Source organism: Dermacentor silvarum, chromosome 5, assembly GCF_013339745.2.
Source record: "Dermacentor silvarum isolate Dsil-2018 chromosome 5, BIME_Dsil_1.4, whole genome shotgun sequence".
Classification (NCBI taxonomy): Eukaryota; Metazoa; Arthropoda; class Arachnida; order Ixodida; family Ixodidae; genus Dermacentor; species Dermacentor silvarum.
This window is the reverse complement of record NC_051158.1, coordinates 60,298,211-60,313,562: the sequence shown is the minus strand read 5'-3', so window position 1 is coordinate 60,313,562 and position 15,352 is coordinate 60,298,211. Positions and strand designations below refer to the sequence as shown.

Sequence of the window (15,352 nt, the reverse complement as noted above, 5' to 3'; positions counted from 1 at the left end):
ATGGCCAGGAGTCCAGAGCAAGTGGATGCGCTGTGGGGCAGATGTGTCTGTGTTTGGGACTGGTGTAGGATGTGGAGAGCCGCCTTGGAGAAGCCGCGTCCCTGTCAAAAAGGCGCGGCATGCCTGCTGGGAATCGGTTAGGATATGCACCTCTCCAGGAATCTGGAGAGCGTGTCGCACAGCAAGCGCTACTCCAAGGACTTCTCCGTGTCCAGGTGTAGAATTCCGTAAGGAGGCGGCCGTAATAAACGTTTCAGCGCCATCCAGCACTACCGCGGAATACCCGTTGTGGCACCGAGCAGCATCCGTGTATAGGGTATTTGTCTCAGGGATGTCACCGAGCATGCGCACCAGGTACCGTACACGGGCGCGCCGCCGTCCCGCGTCATGCTCAGGATGCATGTTTCGTGGTAGTGGGTGCACCTTTAAGGCTGTACGGACCCAAGTCGGAATAGTGATGGTGATGTCTTCATCATAATTGTGCAAAACTGGATGTCTCAATCTCGAGAGCAAGTGCCGCCCAGTGGGTGTGAGCAAAAGACGTTGTCTTTGACTGGCCCACTGAGCTTCCAATAACTCACTGAGAGTGTTATGCGTCCCTTGGGCTAGCAGACGTTTCGTGGCGGTGTAGTGTGGGAGGCCGTGGGCGAGCTTGGTCGCCTTTCGCAGCATTGTGTCGACCCGTATCTGCTCCGACTGCGTAAGTCTGTGGAAGGGAAGGTGGTAAGTAATGCGACTGATCACACAGGCCTCCACCAGGCGCAGTAGGTCCCGTTCCCGTAGACCTGAGCGCCTGTTGGAGACCCGCCGAATCATGGCCAAAGTCTGTTCGGTCTGCCGGGACAAGAGAGATATAGTGTAGTTCGCCTTCCCATTCGCCTGAACGTGTAGTCCAAGAATGCGAGCACGGTCTACCTGGGGGACAGGAACGCCATCCACGTGCACCGTGATTTCGAGTGCAGGGGTAAAGGGCTGCAGAAGTAGGCGTCTCTGTTCTCCTTCACAATCACCCTGTATGTAGAGCAAACGCGCCTTCTTCCGACGAGCGAGAGGCCGTGGGGGAGGGGGAGGGAAGGGAGGCGACGTTTAGCTGCGGCACGCAGTCCCTATTTATATCAGAGGCTCCGGCAACAGTCACCAACGCCGCACGCATTTTGAGCGAACGCGGGCAAAACGCCGATCGCGTCGACAACAGTTCTGCGTGTTGCCGATGCTGCTGCATGTCCAAGTTTATACAGCTGATAAAGCTAATATCATTACTCCGTATAGCTCTCTACAAGTTTGCTATCGCAATTGATGCTTCGCCTTTCAGGTGACACTGCGACAACTTTTATGTTGGGATTCGTCCTTCAGCAGACGCGACATCCCACACGCGCAAAGATCGGGGAGGGGGGGGGAGAGGAGGGGCGATTTCTACTCCGGCGGCTTCTGCGTATGTAGCGGCCGTGCGCTGTCGCGCGGGCCGCGACATACGCAGCGAAGCCATCTGCGACGGGGACAGAGTCCGCCGTGCGCTCTTTTCGGTGATTAGTTCGCGTTGGTGCGAGAGGCAGCACGAAGGTCAGTTCGCTCACTGCCGCTTTCGCGCTTCCTCACTCCAGCGCTTTGACAGCGAGTTTCCGCGGTCATCAAGTGAGATATGTTCATTTTTGCTTGTGCGCGCCTCACTCTATGCTTGTTAATTTAGTTGGTAATTATCTTGGTAGTTTACCCCTTTCCCGAGCACAAGGCAGCCAGTCGGTGCTTACATTGGGTAACCTCGATGTCTCTCTCAAACAGTGCCTGATAACCAGTTACCTGCAAAATGGTTCGCGCAATGTCGATTCTCGCAATGCGTGTGATCTAGATAATATTTACACATAATCCTGAGGGATGACATTTAGAGAGAAATTAACGGGATGCAGTATGATGTCGTCGCTGCGCGCGTGCTCTTATTATGCGGTTCAGCATATGCAATTTTCAATGAACTGCGCGGCAATGGCCTATGCTTCTTTTGAACACAGTCTTCTTTGGTGAGTTACTGCAACATTACCGTATTGGGTATGTTTTTAACCCCCGTTTCTATCTTCGTTCCTGGGCTGATACCGACGATAAAGGAATTTAAAAATGTGACAACGCTGATGATACTGATGATGACGATGACTGTGATGGTTAAACTTGCTAACTTCGCGAACAATTTTATTATGTTAGATTCTTATGGAATACATGGACTTTCTGTGGGCTAGCCATCTATATATGTGTGTATGTATGTATCTTAGCATTTTCTAGCCAAGCTGGGTCGCTGCGTAGTCCATGGCACAATGGCATCATCGGGCTGCTGTGCTGAGGGAACAGGGTTCGACATGAACCATCGGACCAACTTCTTCTTTCTTGGGTTTTTACGTGCCAAAACCAGTTCTGATTATCAGGCACGCCGTAGTTGTTCTCTTCTACGGTTCTGCTCAACGAAAATCTTGCGGCCACGTGGTACCAAATAGCGTTGAACACCAAGTAACCAGATTGACTACTGCAGGGTATCCGAGCTATGTAATAGCAACAGTCTTTGAAAAATTATTAAGATAAAGTGTGGTGTTACTGCATCACCTCAAGATAACGACCAGGAGCGCAGACGTTGTGCTGAGATCCCTTACTAGAAAAAGGTGTCACACAATGTCAAGAACGTTGCGCAACGTTACGGTGTGACCATTTTGTTCTCTGCCCCTCAGAAAATGGCACGTTTGTGTACACGTGTAATGAATAAAATTGACAGGTCACCTAGCAATAGCTCTTTGTTTGCCATATTGACCACAAAAAGCCAGAGTTCGTCCCCTGAGATCACGCTTTATTATATGAACTTCTTTTCACTCGTGGGCATGTGCATATAGGACAAACGAGCCACTGCCTTAATGTTCGTTTAAAAGAGCATTCCACGAACTGTTCGTGTGATGGCTATTCCCACGTGGACAAGCACTGAAGGGACTGTGAAAAGGAGACAAACAAGGCGTGGCTCGCGTTACTGAAAATATATAGGATTTTATATCGCCAGAAAGACCGTGTCACGCGGGCGCTCTTCGAGGCTTATGCAATAAACTCAACACTTGGATGCATCAGTGATCCGTCGGTGGTGCTTGCATATTGTGAAGTGCAATATCTAGGCGCGAGATTGTGATTGAAGCGTTCGTGTGACCATGTCTAACCAATCAGATCATGTTGTTTTGTTATGCTCAGTGTATATATCCCATCTTTCACCCATTAAAATTGAGTTGCGAGTCTACGCACGTGGTGTATTTTTTGTCTTCCTTTGTCCCTGTTTCCCTAGCGCAGTTAAAATATTTCCAATATGAACTTCAACCAACTAGCCCAACTTGGTGCACCAAAACAACTATAAACAAATAAATATTTAAACGACTACAACATATCTACGTGGAATTCCTCCGTGTGCATTGGCCTGGGTCTAGAACACCTCTGCACTTTTCCACGCTTTCCCGTCTACGCACACCACGTTCCTCAACTAAAGAAACAAATAAACCAATGCATGTTAAAGCATTGTACATCCTTTAATATAAGAGTTTAAGGTATTGTTGTTTCTTTCAGGCTCTCATACTTAAGCACGGAATTCATATGGCCATGATGACAGTAGTATATTCATTCGTTCTATTTATAAAATATTCCACAGCGGATTATTACTCCATGAGATACACATGTCGTGAGTACAGGAGTATTATTTTATTGCAATAGCAAATGTGCGGCGGCTAGAAGAGTACGACGCGGACTACATTTGGCTGTCAACAACGAAGCGAAATGACCGCACCGTCAACGCTACGCTTCAACGCCTCGGTGGTGGAGTTAGGGGCAGCTTCCTACTTTCCGCTGTTGGCATCGGCGTTGTACTCATGCACACTATCCTCGGGGACAGATTTATGTGGCAGTGAAGGGCGCTGCTTCTGCACGTGCGTTATTGCGCGAAGTATTCCGGCGGCGTGTGAGAACGCTTTGGGTTTCTTGGAAGAGATACGGGGGTCCGCGAATCGTCCACCCTTTGACGGTTTTTCATTTTTCTTTACACGGAAGAGAAAAACGCAGAAGTAATAGTGGTGATTTAGCGGTAAATGCCAGTGAAATGCGTTAGCTCTACGTCGCACCTCTTTGAGAACCCCGATTCATGAATCAAACCGCGTTCAGCCCATTAGAAAGTGTTGTTCTGGAGTTGACTCGACGCACGGCCCTGCCTTTTCGAGGATCGACGTGCGATTGAAGGTGGGAAACTGGTCACGCGGTAGGCTTGTTATGCAGCTGACGGTGCTCCTGGTAAGAACACCGTCGGTTGCAACATATATATACGACGTGACCGGTTACCCATACTTAACACACATAGACGTTTTTTCCACACTGACACTCCTATTACTGACGCATTAAATGTCAAGTGGGACTACATTCGGAAGCGCCTGTGCTTGTAGGCGCTTTGTGGCCGTAAATTTTTTTTTCATTGCCATAAGAAGTTGTGCGCGAGTTGATATGCGCACTAGCGTTCCAGCGGAGCTGCTACGTGTATGCAATGGTCCGAGCTGAACAGGCTGTATAGGTCAAGCTAAAGTTACCTTATACTTCACTGTACTCTGAATAACGGCGACAGGTTGCCGAAAGTCCCAGCTGGTGTAATGGCTGCAACGCCAGTGGTGGTGCTCCTCATCCCGCAAGCGTTGTGAGACGCCTGGTAGCTGCCGTGGCACACTTTTTTCGGCACAGTGGTGGAGAAGAAACAGAAAACCTTGCTAACGCTGTCGATGCTTCATCCTTGGGGCGAAACTGCCAAATGTTCTTGCTGGCAGTTGTATAGGTCATGCGACCAACGAAGTACGCACGTTTGTAATGTACTTCTATGCATGGTCCAAATGTCAGTAATTAAATATGGTTCAGAGGAAGCTTTAGCTTGGGCGCAGCTCCGATGCCGCCTCTTCAAATGCATGTTAAACGCAGAAACGCTTTTCTGAGATAGCCCCTGGGCGCATTTTAATTAAATTTGTTGGATTTGAGAGAGAAAGTGAAATTATAGTTACTGTTCGAAGCGGAATTGTGATTTAGGGCATGAATATTTTAACTACAGTTTTCAAACATTGGTATGTTTGAAAAAAAATATTTCGAAATTGTATGTACGTTTGACACAAAATGGAAGAACAAGGTTTATAAATTTGTAGCTCTGCACCTAGAACAAATATCGCCGTTTTGTAAACTGCGTCTGCTAAAGCATCAAAAGCGGACAAACTTGATTTGTCCATTTATATCTTACATGATATTGTTACATTGTCTAGTAGGGTTTCGCAAAAGTTCAACTCAAAAATAAGGGCTCTACTTGACAACCGTGTAGGATATATCAATTTTGTCCGCTTTAGATGTACTATATGGTGCAATTTATGGAATTATAACATCTTTTTATTGCTGAGTTACATAATTGTAAACTTGATAGTATCTTTTTCTAAAATTAGCAATTTTTGTAAATTTTCATTAAAAAGCTGACGACCTAAATCAAACATTCACAAGTAACAGTCACTTAATTTAAGTGCGACAAACCTCATCAAATTTGGTGAAGTGGTTGCCGAGAAAACGACTGCTCCTTTCCCATTTATTTAGATAGGAGGCCCCAAGCTAAAGCTTCTTCTTAATATTATAAATATAATAAATTGATGGACTATGCTTACTGTGGCAGAGTGAGCTTCCTCAAACGCGGCAACTTCCGCTCGAATCAGCAGACGTATTCCCAAGCTTTCCTTTCTGCACGCCGAGCGAGAGGCTAAAGTAGCTTTGATTGCGTCATGCGTAGTTCAAGAACAGCAACATCTGTGCACACGACACATGCAGTACCGAGTAATGTTTTTTTTTTCTACACAATGACACCAAAGTTTAAGGGTGGTGTGTTGTACAGTAGCAAAAATATTAGTGATAATAGTTATATATTTTCGTTACACACGCATAACATTACATGTTGCTTTATGAAGCGACCCCTCTATGCTGACTCCACTAAAAGACCTTCCGTTTCAAAATAAAATTCTCAACGCTGGAGTGGAGACCCACGGAAAAGGATTATCAGAATTAGAAAAACAATCAAAGTGAGTGAAACAGCGCTTCTCAAATATTGTCGCATAATGACGATAAATGGTGGCAGAATATAGAAACGCGATTGTTCGTGTGATAGTTCCCACAACACGGGAAGAGGGAAGAGCCACCAGGCCCGCTCTTTGAGAGAAATTTTATTGACAGGAAAGGTAGAGAGGTCGACCTGAGCTGTTACGCTCAAGTCTGCTACTCTGCAGTGGGGAAGAGGCATGGGAAGTGAAAATATTAGGATGGATAATTATTTTGAGAACAGAAGTGTTGAGTGCTTATATACAATAGACGGGGGGCCTACTATAGCCACTCGCGCAGTTTTGGGTGATGTAGAAATTTGAACAGCGTGGTAGTTGCCGGCATTGAAGTTGCAGTGTCAGGAGATGAAGCCAGAATAGCGTCTTCCAACCGCGGTCGCCTGCCAAAAGCATGCCGCGCTGTTCGACTGGCTGAATGAGGGCGTGTAGCGGTGGTTGAAAGCAATGGTCAGCCGAACCCTGCGTAGTAATGACGTTTTGCTACCCGTTACCTTTGAAAAATGTCAGACTAGGGGTACTATGCAAGATGCGTCGAGTTTGGCGAAACTCGGGATCTTCACGAGCTCTGGCGAAGCCCTAATATGAAAGAACTAATGGTACCAAGACAAAGTTTGTCTGTCGGCACGCCTCCAGTTTCATTGGTTTATCTAGATTCACTCTGGGTGGCTATCATCCCTTGGGCGTTGCCTAATAGGTGGTCGACAAACTGGGGCTCACGTGATCATACTGTCGGTGCGTGGTCGTGCCTTCTTTGACTTCTTTGTCGTTCCACCGAGTGCATTACAGGCACAAGCAAGTTATAAATTAAAAGTATTTAGTAAAATATTATTAGTTCCTTTAACGTGGTTTATAAGCATTTTAACGTTCACGATATGTACACTGAATGTGTATTAGACTAAATTGTAGTTTAATACATTTAGCGTTATACCACGAGGGGACGCTCCACTTCATCCTCTTTCCTTTGGATTGCTTTGGCGCGGCTTGCTATGTGCTTGTGCTCGTATTTCCTCGCGCAGATTGGTGTGCGCCTGGTTTTCACGCTGGGATTTCAACAGATCACTCATTGCTCACGCTGCAGTAATACCCCTGACACACAGACACTCAAAGTCCTTTAGGTAATGAGACATCTACAAGAAAGGCGTTCAAGCGCAGTGACACACGACAAAGGAGTATCAGAGTTCCTTTGCATGAAAGGAGATCGCGCATCTACTTTTCGAGCGGAAAGGTGTACTCTTGCATACAGCGTGCACAACTCATCAATAGAGGAAAAGTTGTTACATAACTACGGTGCCCCATAAGTATTTCTTTTTTACCTTGGAAAATGTATTCATCTTTAGCGGTAATGCGATTTGGCAAGCAGTAAAGATTTACTGTAGCTATACTCTAAAACATTTGCACAACGTCGCTAGCGCCGCCATGTTAAACATGGGAAAAATGTTTTGGGTTCTACAATCACTAAATGTAATCTATATGCCCAGCTTTTTGTAAATGTTTTCTCTCTTGTTGCTTTAACAAACAAGGTTCTTTTTCGCGTTCATCTGAGGAACCACCTAAACAAGATGCCGTGGGTCATATCCGCAACTCCTTTCTGCAAGGCGTCCTTCGGAGTAACAAAAGGGGTTTCCTGCAAAGGACTTTACTTTTGCCCGTATGTTAGGGGTATGAGACTGCGAGGCGAAGTGAGTGTCGGCTAGTGCCGCAATAATTTGGCTGCAACATTGGCCACAATAATGGCGCCTAGCGTCGCCGCCTTTCGTCGGTCGACCTTGAAAGTCGCAGCACCTCTGGTCGCGCAGAACATGCCGAAGACCCATGGGCCACCATCTTTAACACCACCGTAATTTTGGCGGCTTGGCGGAAAGTTGTCGCCCGTCATTAGGCGGCCTCGATTGTAATTTTGCTCGCCGCGAAGAAGGCACTCACCAATATGCGCTTTCTACCCGGGACCGCCGAGTGGAGGACGCGCCAGCAGCTTGTTCCTCACGACCTCACGGGCGTAGTTCCTCCAGTCGTAGATGGCGTGCTCCGATAGAGGAAAGAAGTCGCCGGTCATCTCCGTCAATAGCCACACGTCTACGTTTTTGCTCACACAGTACGTGAGCCAAATCACTTGCCGCCTAGAGAGGCGGCCCGTGTTGGCGAAGTAACTTCCTTCGGTTCTCTGCTCGTGTAGTGCAGCGGTACTGAGTAACTGTGAAAACTGCTTTCGGCGCCTGTTGCCCCAGATGTCAGCTCGCCGTTCATTCTGAGTCTTCCTGTACAACGTGACCACCTCACCTTCACAGGTTGGCTGGTCCGGTTTGAACATCATGTCCTTGCCGGTGCCGCAGTAACCCGATGACACCACCGGACCTCGCCTGGCGCTGGATTGCGATGCACGCATAGCGCTCGTAGCCGGAGAGAGCCGAAGCGATCGCACGAATCATTCCTCCGCAGCCTAGTTACACCAATCTGCGCTCGGAAAGCATAATTTGGCCACCACGCTGTCTCCGCAGACGAGGGCCTTCGCCTAACTCGTCACACAGCCAGCGCACTGACGTTTTGGAAAGGCGAAAATAACGCTGAAACTCTACGTCGGTCATGTAAGTGAACGGGTCCAGACATCATATTGTAATGAGCCACTTGTCTGGCGGACCACGAAGGTGCTGAAGTGTAGAGCCGATAAGAGGAGGAACAAGTGAAACTGTGGTTCGCCATTTTTGTTGTTGCTGTCCAACTTTTATCCACCTTGTACATAGTGTAAATAAACCCCCTTTTCTGTAACTCTCCCCGTAACATCTTGGTGGAGGTGCGGGATACATCACGAGCACATCACGGAACTCCGAAGTGGAAATCTCGTGGGCTCTTCGACTATGTCAACTGAGAAGCCCGCTGCTTCGGCTTCGGCTACCACAGCACAGATTTTCTTGACCCAACTCCTGGACCCTGTCACTTTCTTGGGAACGGACAACATGGACGTCGAACCCTGGCTAATTGAATACGAAGCGCCAGCAAGAGCACCCGACTATAATGCTGGCTAACGTCATTAATTATCTCAAGAGAACGGCCCGTGTTTGGTTCCGAACACACGAGGAGGAATTGACCAGTTGGGACACTTGCAAGCAAAAACTGCTGGAACTCTTTCGGAAGCCAGTTGGCCGCCAGCGAGCCGCCAACAGGGACTATCGTGCCGGGCCCAAACATCTGCTGAACCTTACGTTATCTACAATAAAGATGTATTAGCACTCTGTCGGCGGGTCGATGACAAGATGCTCAAAGCTGACAAATTGAGCCACATTCTTAAAGGCATCGCCAACGACGCCTTTAATTTACTAGTGTACAAGGACTGCTCGACGGTCGACGACATTATAAGAGAGTACCGACGGTTTGAAGAAGCAAAGAGTCGTCGTGTCTCACAACAATTCGATCGGCTCCCTAATAACGCCGCTAGCTCATCGTGTGAAGACGTCCATCCGCCTGGTGCCGAAAACTTGCTGCGTCTTGTCATGCGCGAGATTGAGGCTGCGTCCCCGTCGGTTCCCCCGGCACGCTCTTACGACGAGTCTCGCCCAGCAGTATCTTTGATTCAAGCTGTCATACACGAAGAGTTGGGGAACGCAGGTATCCGTCCGATCTGTTCTGTAAGTAGCCCTACGGTCGGCAATTGCTTTCGACCTCCACGCCCACAATCGAGCTACCTCAGATACCCCGACACAAACCAGTGGTGCACACTTGACGACAAGCCAATATGCTTTAATTGCAATAGAGTGGGTCCTATCTCCCGCCATTGTCGCTATCGTCGGATTTCGTCTCCTTGTCCTGCGTACGCTTACCCCCCGGAAGACAGCCGGTCCTCGCCTTTTCATGCCCGCAATGACCTGCCGTACTGTGATGTTGCTGCTCCAACTCCACGCTACGACCGCCGCTCGCCGTCCCCACAGAACCGGCGTTCTCGCTTACCAATTGCCCGTCGCTCACCGTCGCCATACCCTCGCCGTCCCTCTTCGGAAAACTGACCGGTGCCGCTCCCGGAGCTGATGCTGCATTTACCAACCGACCCGGAAATCCTCTGTTGACCCTGACCACCCAACAAAACCTTTTGGACACAGAAGTGGACGGCGTGCCTATTTCGGCGCTCATAGACACGGGGGCACAAATATCGGTTATGAGCGCTCACCTTTCTCGTCGTCTCCGCAAGCTTCTGACGCCCACGGCGTCGCCTGTCGTTCGTGTAACCGACGGCGGTACATCTTGCGTCGTTGGGTTGTGCACCGCGCGTGTGAGCTTCGCCAGCCACCAGACCTCAGTTCTATGCGCCGTTTTGCACCAATGTCCACATGAAGTCATCCTCGGCCACGAATTCCTGAGTACCCACTCTGCGCTCATCGACTGCTCTTCTGGCCTTCCCCACTTGGAACTTCCTTCTCTACCCAATCTCTCCACCGAGTCACCGCCGCGTTTATGTCTCGCAGAGTTTGTTCGTCTTCGAGCAGCCGCCGCAACATATGTCACACTGACCTCAGATTCCGCCGTTTGTGATGGCGACTACGTCATCTCTCCTTCCCTAGAAGCTTTTTTAACAAGGCATGTAGCTCTCCCTCACTCCGTTGTGACTGTTTCTGCGAATCGGGCATGTATCCCTATTCTGAATTTTGGACGCACACCACAGTTTCTACCCGAAGGTATCAAGCTAGGCAGCATAGCGCCTTTACACGCGCATGACCCTCTGCCCCTTACTATCGATGCACCACCGTCTTCTGGAAGCCCTGACACCAGTACTTCATTTGATGCACATTTTGATGCCATGATCGCCCCAGACCTTCCGGCTGCTCAGTATGACGACTTTCGTCGCTTGCTAGCCGCTTACAGTGACGTTTTCGATTTTGCTTCTCCCCATCTCAGCCAGACAAACGTTGTGACTCGTCGCATTGACACCGGCAATGCCAGTCCCATTCATAGGCGTCCTTAGCGAGTGTCTGCGACTGAACGGCGCCTAATTCAAATGGAAGTGGAGAACATGCTTAGAAAGGACATCATCGAAACATCTACGAGCACGAGTCCTTGGGCGTCCCCTGTGGTGCTTGTCAGAAAAAAACACAACACCTGGCAGTTCTGCGTCGACTATAGCCATCTAAACAAGATTACTAAGAACGTGTACCCTCTGCCGCGAATTGACGACGCCCTCGACTTTTTGCATGGCGCACAGTACTTTTTTTCTACAGACCTTCGGTCCGACTATTCGCAAATCGCCGTTGACGAAAAAGACAGGGAGAAGACCGTCTTTATTACACCCGATGGGCTCTACCAGCTCAAAGTTATGCCATTTGGCTTGTGCAATGCCCCAGCAACATTCGCAAGAATGATGGACTCCCTTCTTCGTGGTTTGGAGTGGTCTACTTGCCTGTGCTATCTCGATGACGTCATCATTTTCTCGCCTACGTTCTCCAATCATCTAAGTAGACTCTCGGCTATTCTGCGCATCCTTCGCAATGCCGGTCTTCAACTTACCTCTGCCAAATGCCACTTCGGTCGCCAAGAGATCAATCACTGTACTTAGCCATCTTGTCAATGCTACAGGTATACGGCCTTACCCTGCCAAAGTTAGCGCCGTTGCCAACTTTCCGACACCTTGCTCTACTTAGGACGTTCGTTCTTTTTTGGCCTGTGTTCTTATTTTGGGGCGGTTTGTGAAAGATTTTGCAGCACTAGCACGGCGTCTCACCTGCCTTCTGTGATCGAATAGTTTTGATTAGTCGAGGAAAGAAGGCGACTGGCATAAGCAATAACGCAGTCCTGACCGTGCTGGCGTTGGGCTAGAACACTGCACTATGTAGAGCACTGCACGGGCCTATTTTTTCAGCCCGGGCCCGTTTTTACGTTGGGCTGCCCGCCCGAGCCCCACCAAAAGTTTTCTGGCGAAACCCGGGCACGGCCCGGGCCCGGAAATAATCAGCGTCATCCGCCCGGCCCGGCCCGCCACCCCTTTACCTTAGAGTCGAGACACATGAGGATAACTCGCTGTACGTTACATCCACACCACCAGAAAGTCGGAGTCGGGCCCGGGCCCGCGTCAAAATACCTGAGCCCGGCCCGGGCCTGGGTTAAAAAGCACATGCCGTGCCCGAGCCCGGCCCGAACCCGCAAGAAAACTACCTTACCCGGGCTTGGCCCGGGCATTCAAGTAAGCCTGAGCCCGTGCAGTGCTCTAGTGTTATGAGCCAGTTGTCCGGCGCACAAAGATCCTGAAGCGTAGAGCCGAGAAGCGGAGGAAGAAGTGAAACTGTGGTTCGCCAACTTTGTTGTTGCTGTCCAACTTTTACTCTCCTTGTACATAGTGTAAATAAACCCCATTTTTCTGTAAATCTCCCCGTAACAATATTGACTCAAGCTTGCTGCCACGTGATGCGATGACAAAGGCTGCTGCTGCCACCGCCATGTTCTCGAGTTCAACTCGAGGGGGGTTTCACGGTGTAGGAGTTTGGCAAGCGTTCGCCTGTCAATCAAAACTATAGGTGACGCCCCGTTCGAGGCATGCAACTCTTGTGCGCACACCCACCACGGCTTGGTCACGCCCAACTTATTTTTCGGCAACAGCGACGCGGGGCTGAGCTGAGAGGGCATCAAGAATCTTGACCGCCGAAATAAAACAGGCATAACGCACTGTCATCGGTGATGTACTGAGCACCACTATCAAAAACAAAGCGTCGACTTTCGTTGCCTTATGCATTTATCTTCATGGGCTGTGATGACCCCACATCACGGCTCATTGTCTGCATTGTGGCAACGTAGCGCACAGCAGTTATCGGCACATTCAAGGTCGATCCAATTAGGTCGCGACGCTTCGAGCGAAATGCGGTTCAGAACCAATTGTCACCGACATCAGCAAGGGTGATTATCGGAACAGCGATTGAAGCCTGACTATGTTGGGAGGGAATAAACACTGTGAAAGAAAAAAAGCGTTTTTTTAATTAAAGCGAGACGCAGTTAGATTATTTCAACGAAAATAAAATTCCTATTCCATTTTATATACGCATGGCGAGAAAAAAGATACAACTCGATTTTAGTTGATCATTGTCAATAAATACCTTTTTTTCAGCGCCCACCGCCAATGCACCCGTCGATAGCAGTGGGCGTTGATGCCGCTTTCACTTGCAATGCAATGCAGCTCTTGGATGCAAGGTCGATCTTGGAGTGCGTGGAAAGGTGCGCTCGCAAAGTTCCCCTGGTACAATACGCCCCCTCACATGTTGTGTTGTTTTGCATGTCGACGTTTGTCTGAATTAGGTGGCGCGGGTAGTTTTATTGTTTCGTAACCTGTGCAGTCAAAAGTAGTGAGTTGCGACCGTCAGATACTTGTTTACTTTAGTTGTTTTCGTGCGACATCGCTGGCCGACGGGTTTCGCATCCGATGAAAGGACGAAGGAAAGAAGTAAAACATTTGTTAGGTCCTGCAAGTTGTGAGTTGCCTCACAAAGTGGGCTGCTCCCACATTGGGACCGGCAGGCAGAGCCATTTGGCCGCGTTGTGGGCTTGCTGGATGACCCTAAAGGACGAGCACTCTACACAATCTACGCTCAAAGCGTTCGTCGGCCTCCAAAGAAAGTATGTTCTGTGCAGCGATGCGATTTCGACGCCCATACGGCTGACCTTTTCCTGCATCGCTTTCCGCGCTGAAAGCTCGGAACGCCCATCCAGTCGTATGGCGGGGCATTTGAATATACAGCACTATGGCACGCCTCCAAAAACAAATTTCGCGGCTATGAGAACAAAATGACGTCACTTCTGTTTTTAACGGATATGACGTCAAATTATTTTTTTCTTCCGCCGGAAGTGTTCCCTCCTCACACAGGTGGCGCTAAGCCCCATGAACCGCCAATAAGCCGCCATGTTTTGAACGTATGGTCTTCTATGGAAGCTTCGCTATCAGGTGTATTTACCTTGGCACATCACTGTAGCTGCTTGCAAGGTGTCGATGCGCCGTGTTGGACGACGATGCTGAGTAGTGTGCTGTGTCTTCCAACGACAACGTATCGCAGCTGTCGTTTGAGATGGCTGCTCTGTCATCGGTGATGTATCAGAGCCGCACTGTCTCAAATATGGTCAGCGTCGAGAATCGCTCGCTTCTCTAGACCTAGTGCGATGGCATTTCTTCATCACAAGCACTGCACCCCAAACAGTTGCGACACATTCCTAGGCCCACTCGGGGACCATCAGGTCAAACCTGACGGCCCTCTCGCGGGCCCTCTGGACTGCCAGGATTTGAGAGGCCTGATCCTGGGCCTTAATAAGCGTCATCATTTCCTCTTCGTTCAAACAGGGGAGATATGCTGTTTTGTATTAAATTTTTAGCGTGGCGTTTTTTTTGCTTACGCCAACGACGCGAAATTTTTCTTGGTTGGTCGAGGTATACAGCTTCGCTGTAGAACAGCGCAAAAAAGACGAGGACCAAAAGAACGCAGCTGCAACAGACGGCCGCCTGCCTTGTTTTGGCCCTCGTCTCTTTTGTGCTGTATTTTCTTCAAGTATGTTACACGAACTCGCCCACATCAAGCTCCTGCTGCTTCAGAGATACTACAAAACTTCTTGTAATAAACCGCTTCAGGTCTGTTCTGTCAGTGATGGAATGCCCGCTCGCGGGAGCGCTTTTATTTGACGTGCCTCACTACGCTACCACACGCCCTTCTTGTTTGGTGCCAGCCATGACCCAGTCACGTTGCCGTGACGAAATTTTTGGCACCCGTCACATAGCTTTCTTGTGCGTTTATAACTACTATATTGCAAGGATAATAAGTTGTCAATGGCTTTAGCATCTGGGCTTGCCAGGGGATAATTGATTATGCGGTTTTACGTGCCAAAATCACGATCTGATTATGAGGCACGCCGTAGTGGGGGACTCCGGAAATTTCGACCACCTGGGGTTCTATAACGTCCACCTAAATCTAAGAACACGGGTGTTTTTCGCATTTCGCCCCCATCGAAATGTGGCCACGGCAGGGGTAAGAATACCATGCAGGGTGACCAGGTGGAATTACTCATGTCACTGAAGATATGAAGAAATTGCTACATTCCTGCTCTGAGCAAGGCAGTATATTATAGCGTAAAGGAAGCTTTTAAAGAACGCAGGTTTACCTTGTATACATCAGTGAAACTCGATTTCCTATTATATCTTGTATCTGTTATAGTAGTCAAGGCGTGTGTGGGCTTTTTTGGGATAAGCTTTTGAAATGTATTCTAGAATAGTTAATTGTTGGGCT

The 15,352-nt window shown here is 48.9% G+C and overlaps 1 protein-coding gene and 1 long non-coding RNA gene across 3 annotated transcripts in view; one reads left to right on the top strand and one right to left on the bottom strand.

Annotated features, from left to right (window-relative positions):
- Nucleotides 1–5,805, bottom strand: part of LOC125945642 (uncharacterized) — a 94,693-nt gene extending 88,888 nt beyond the window's left edge. Inside the window, exon 1 of one of the 2 annotated variants that reach the window (XR_007467120.1) lies at nucleotides 5,676–5,805. The gene's annotated coding sequence lies outside the window, so the exon portion shown is untranslated. The remainder of the gene's footprint in view (nucleotides 1–5,675) is intronic. The other variant, XR_007467114.1, reaches the window with a different exon arrangement.
- LOC125945644 (uncharacterized) overlaps nucleotides 1–15,352 on the top strand; it is a 40,386-nt gene that overhangs the window by 5,153 nt on the left and 19,881 nt on the right. The window contains exon 2 of the long non-coding RNA XR_007467125.1: nucleotides 3,574–3,685. This is a non-coding gene — a long non-coding RNA (uncharacterized LOC125945644). The remainder of the gene's footprint in view (nucleotides 1–3,573; nucleotides 3,686–15,352) is intronic.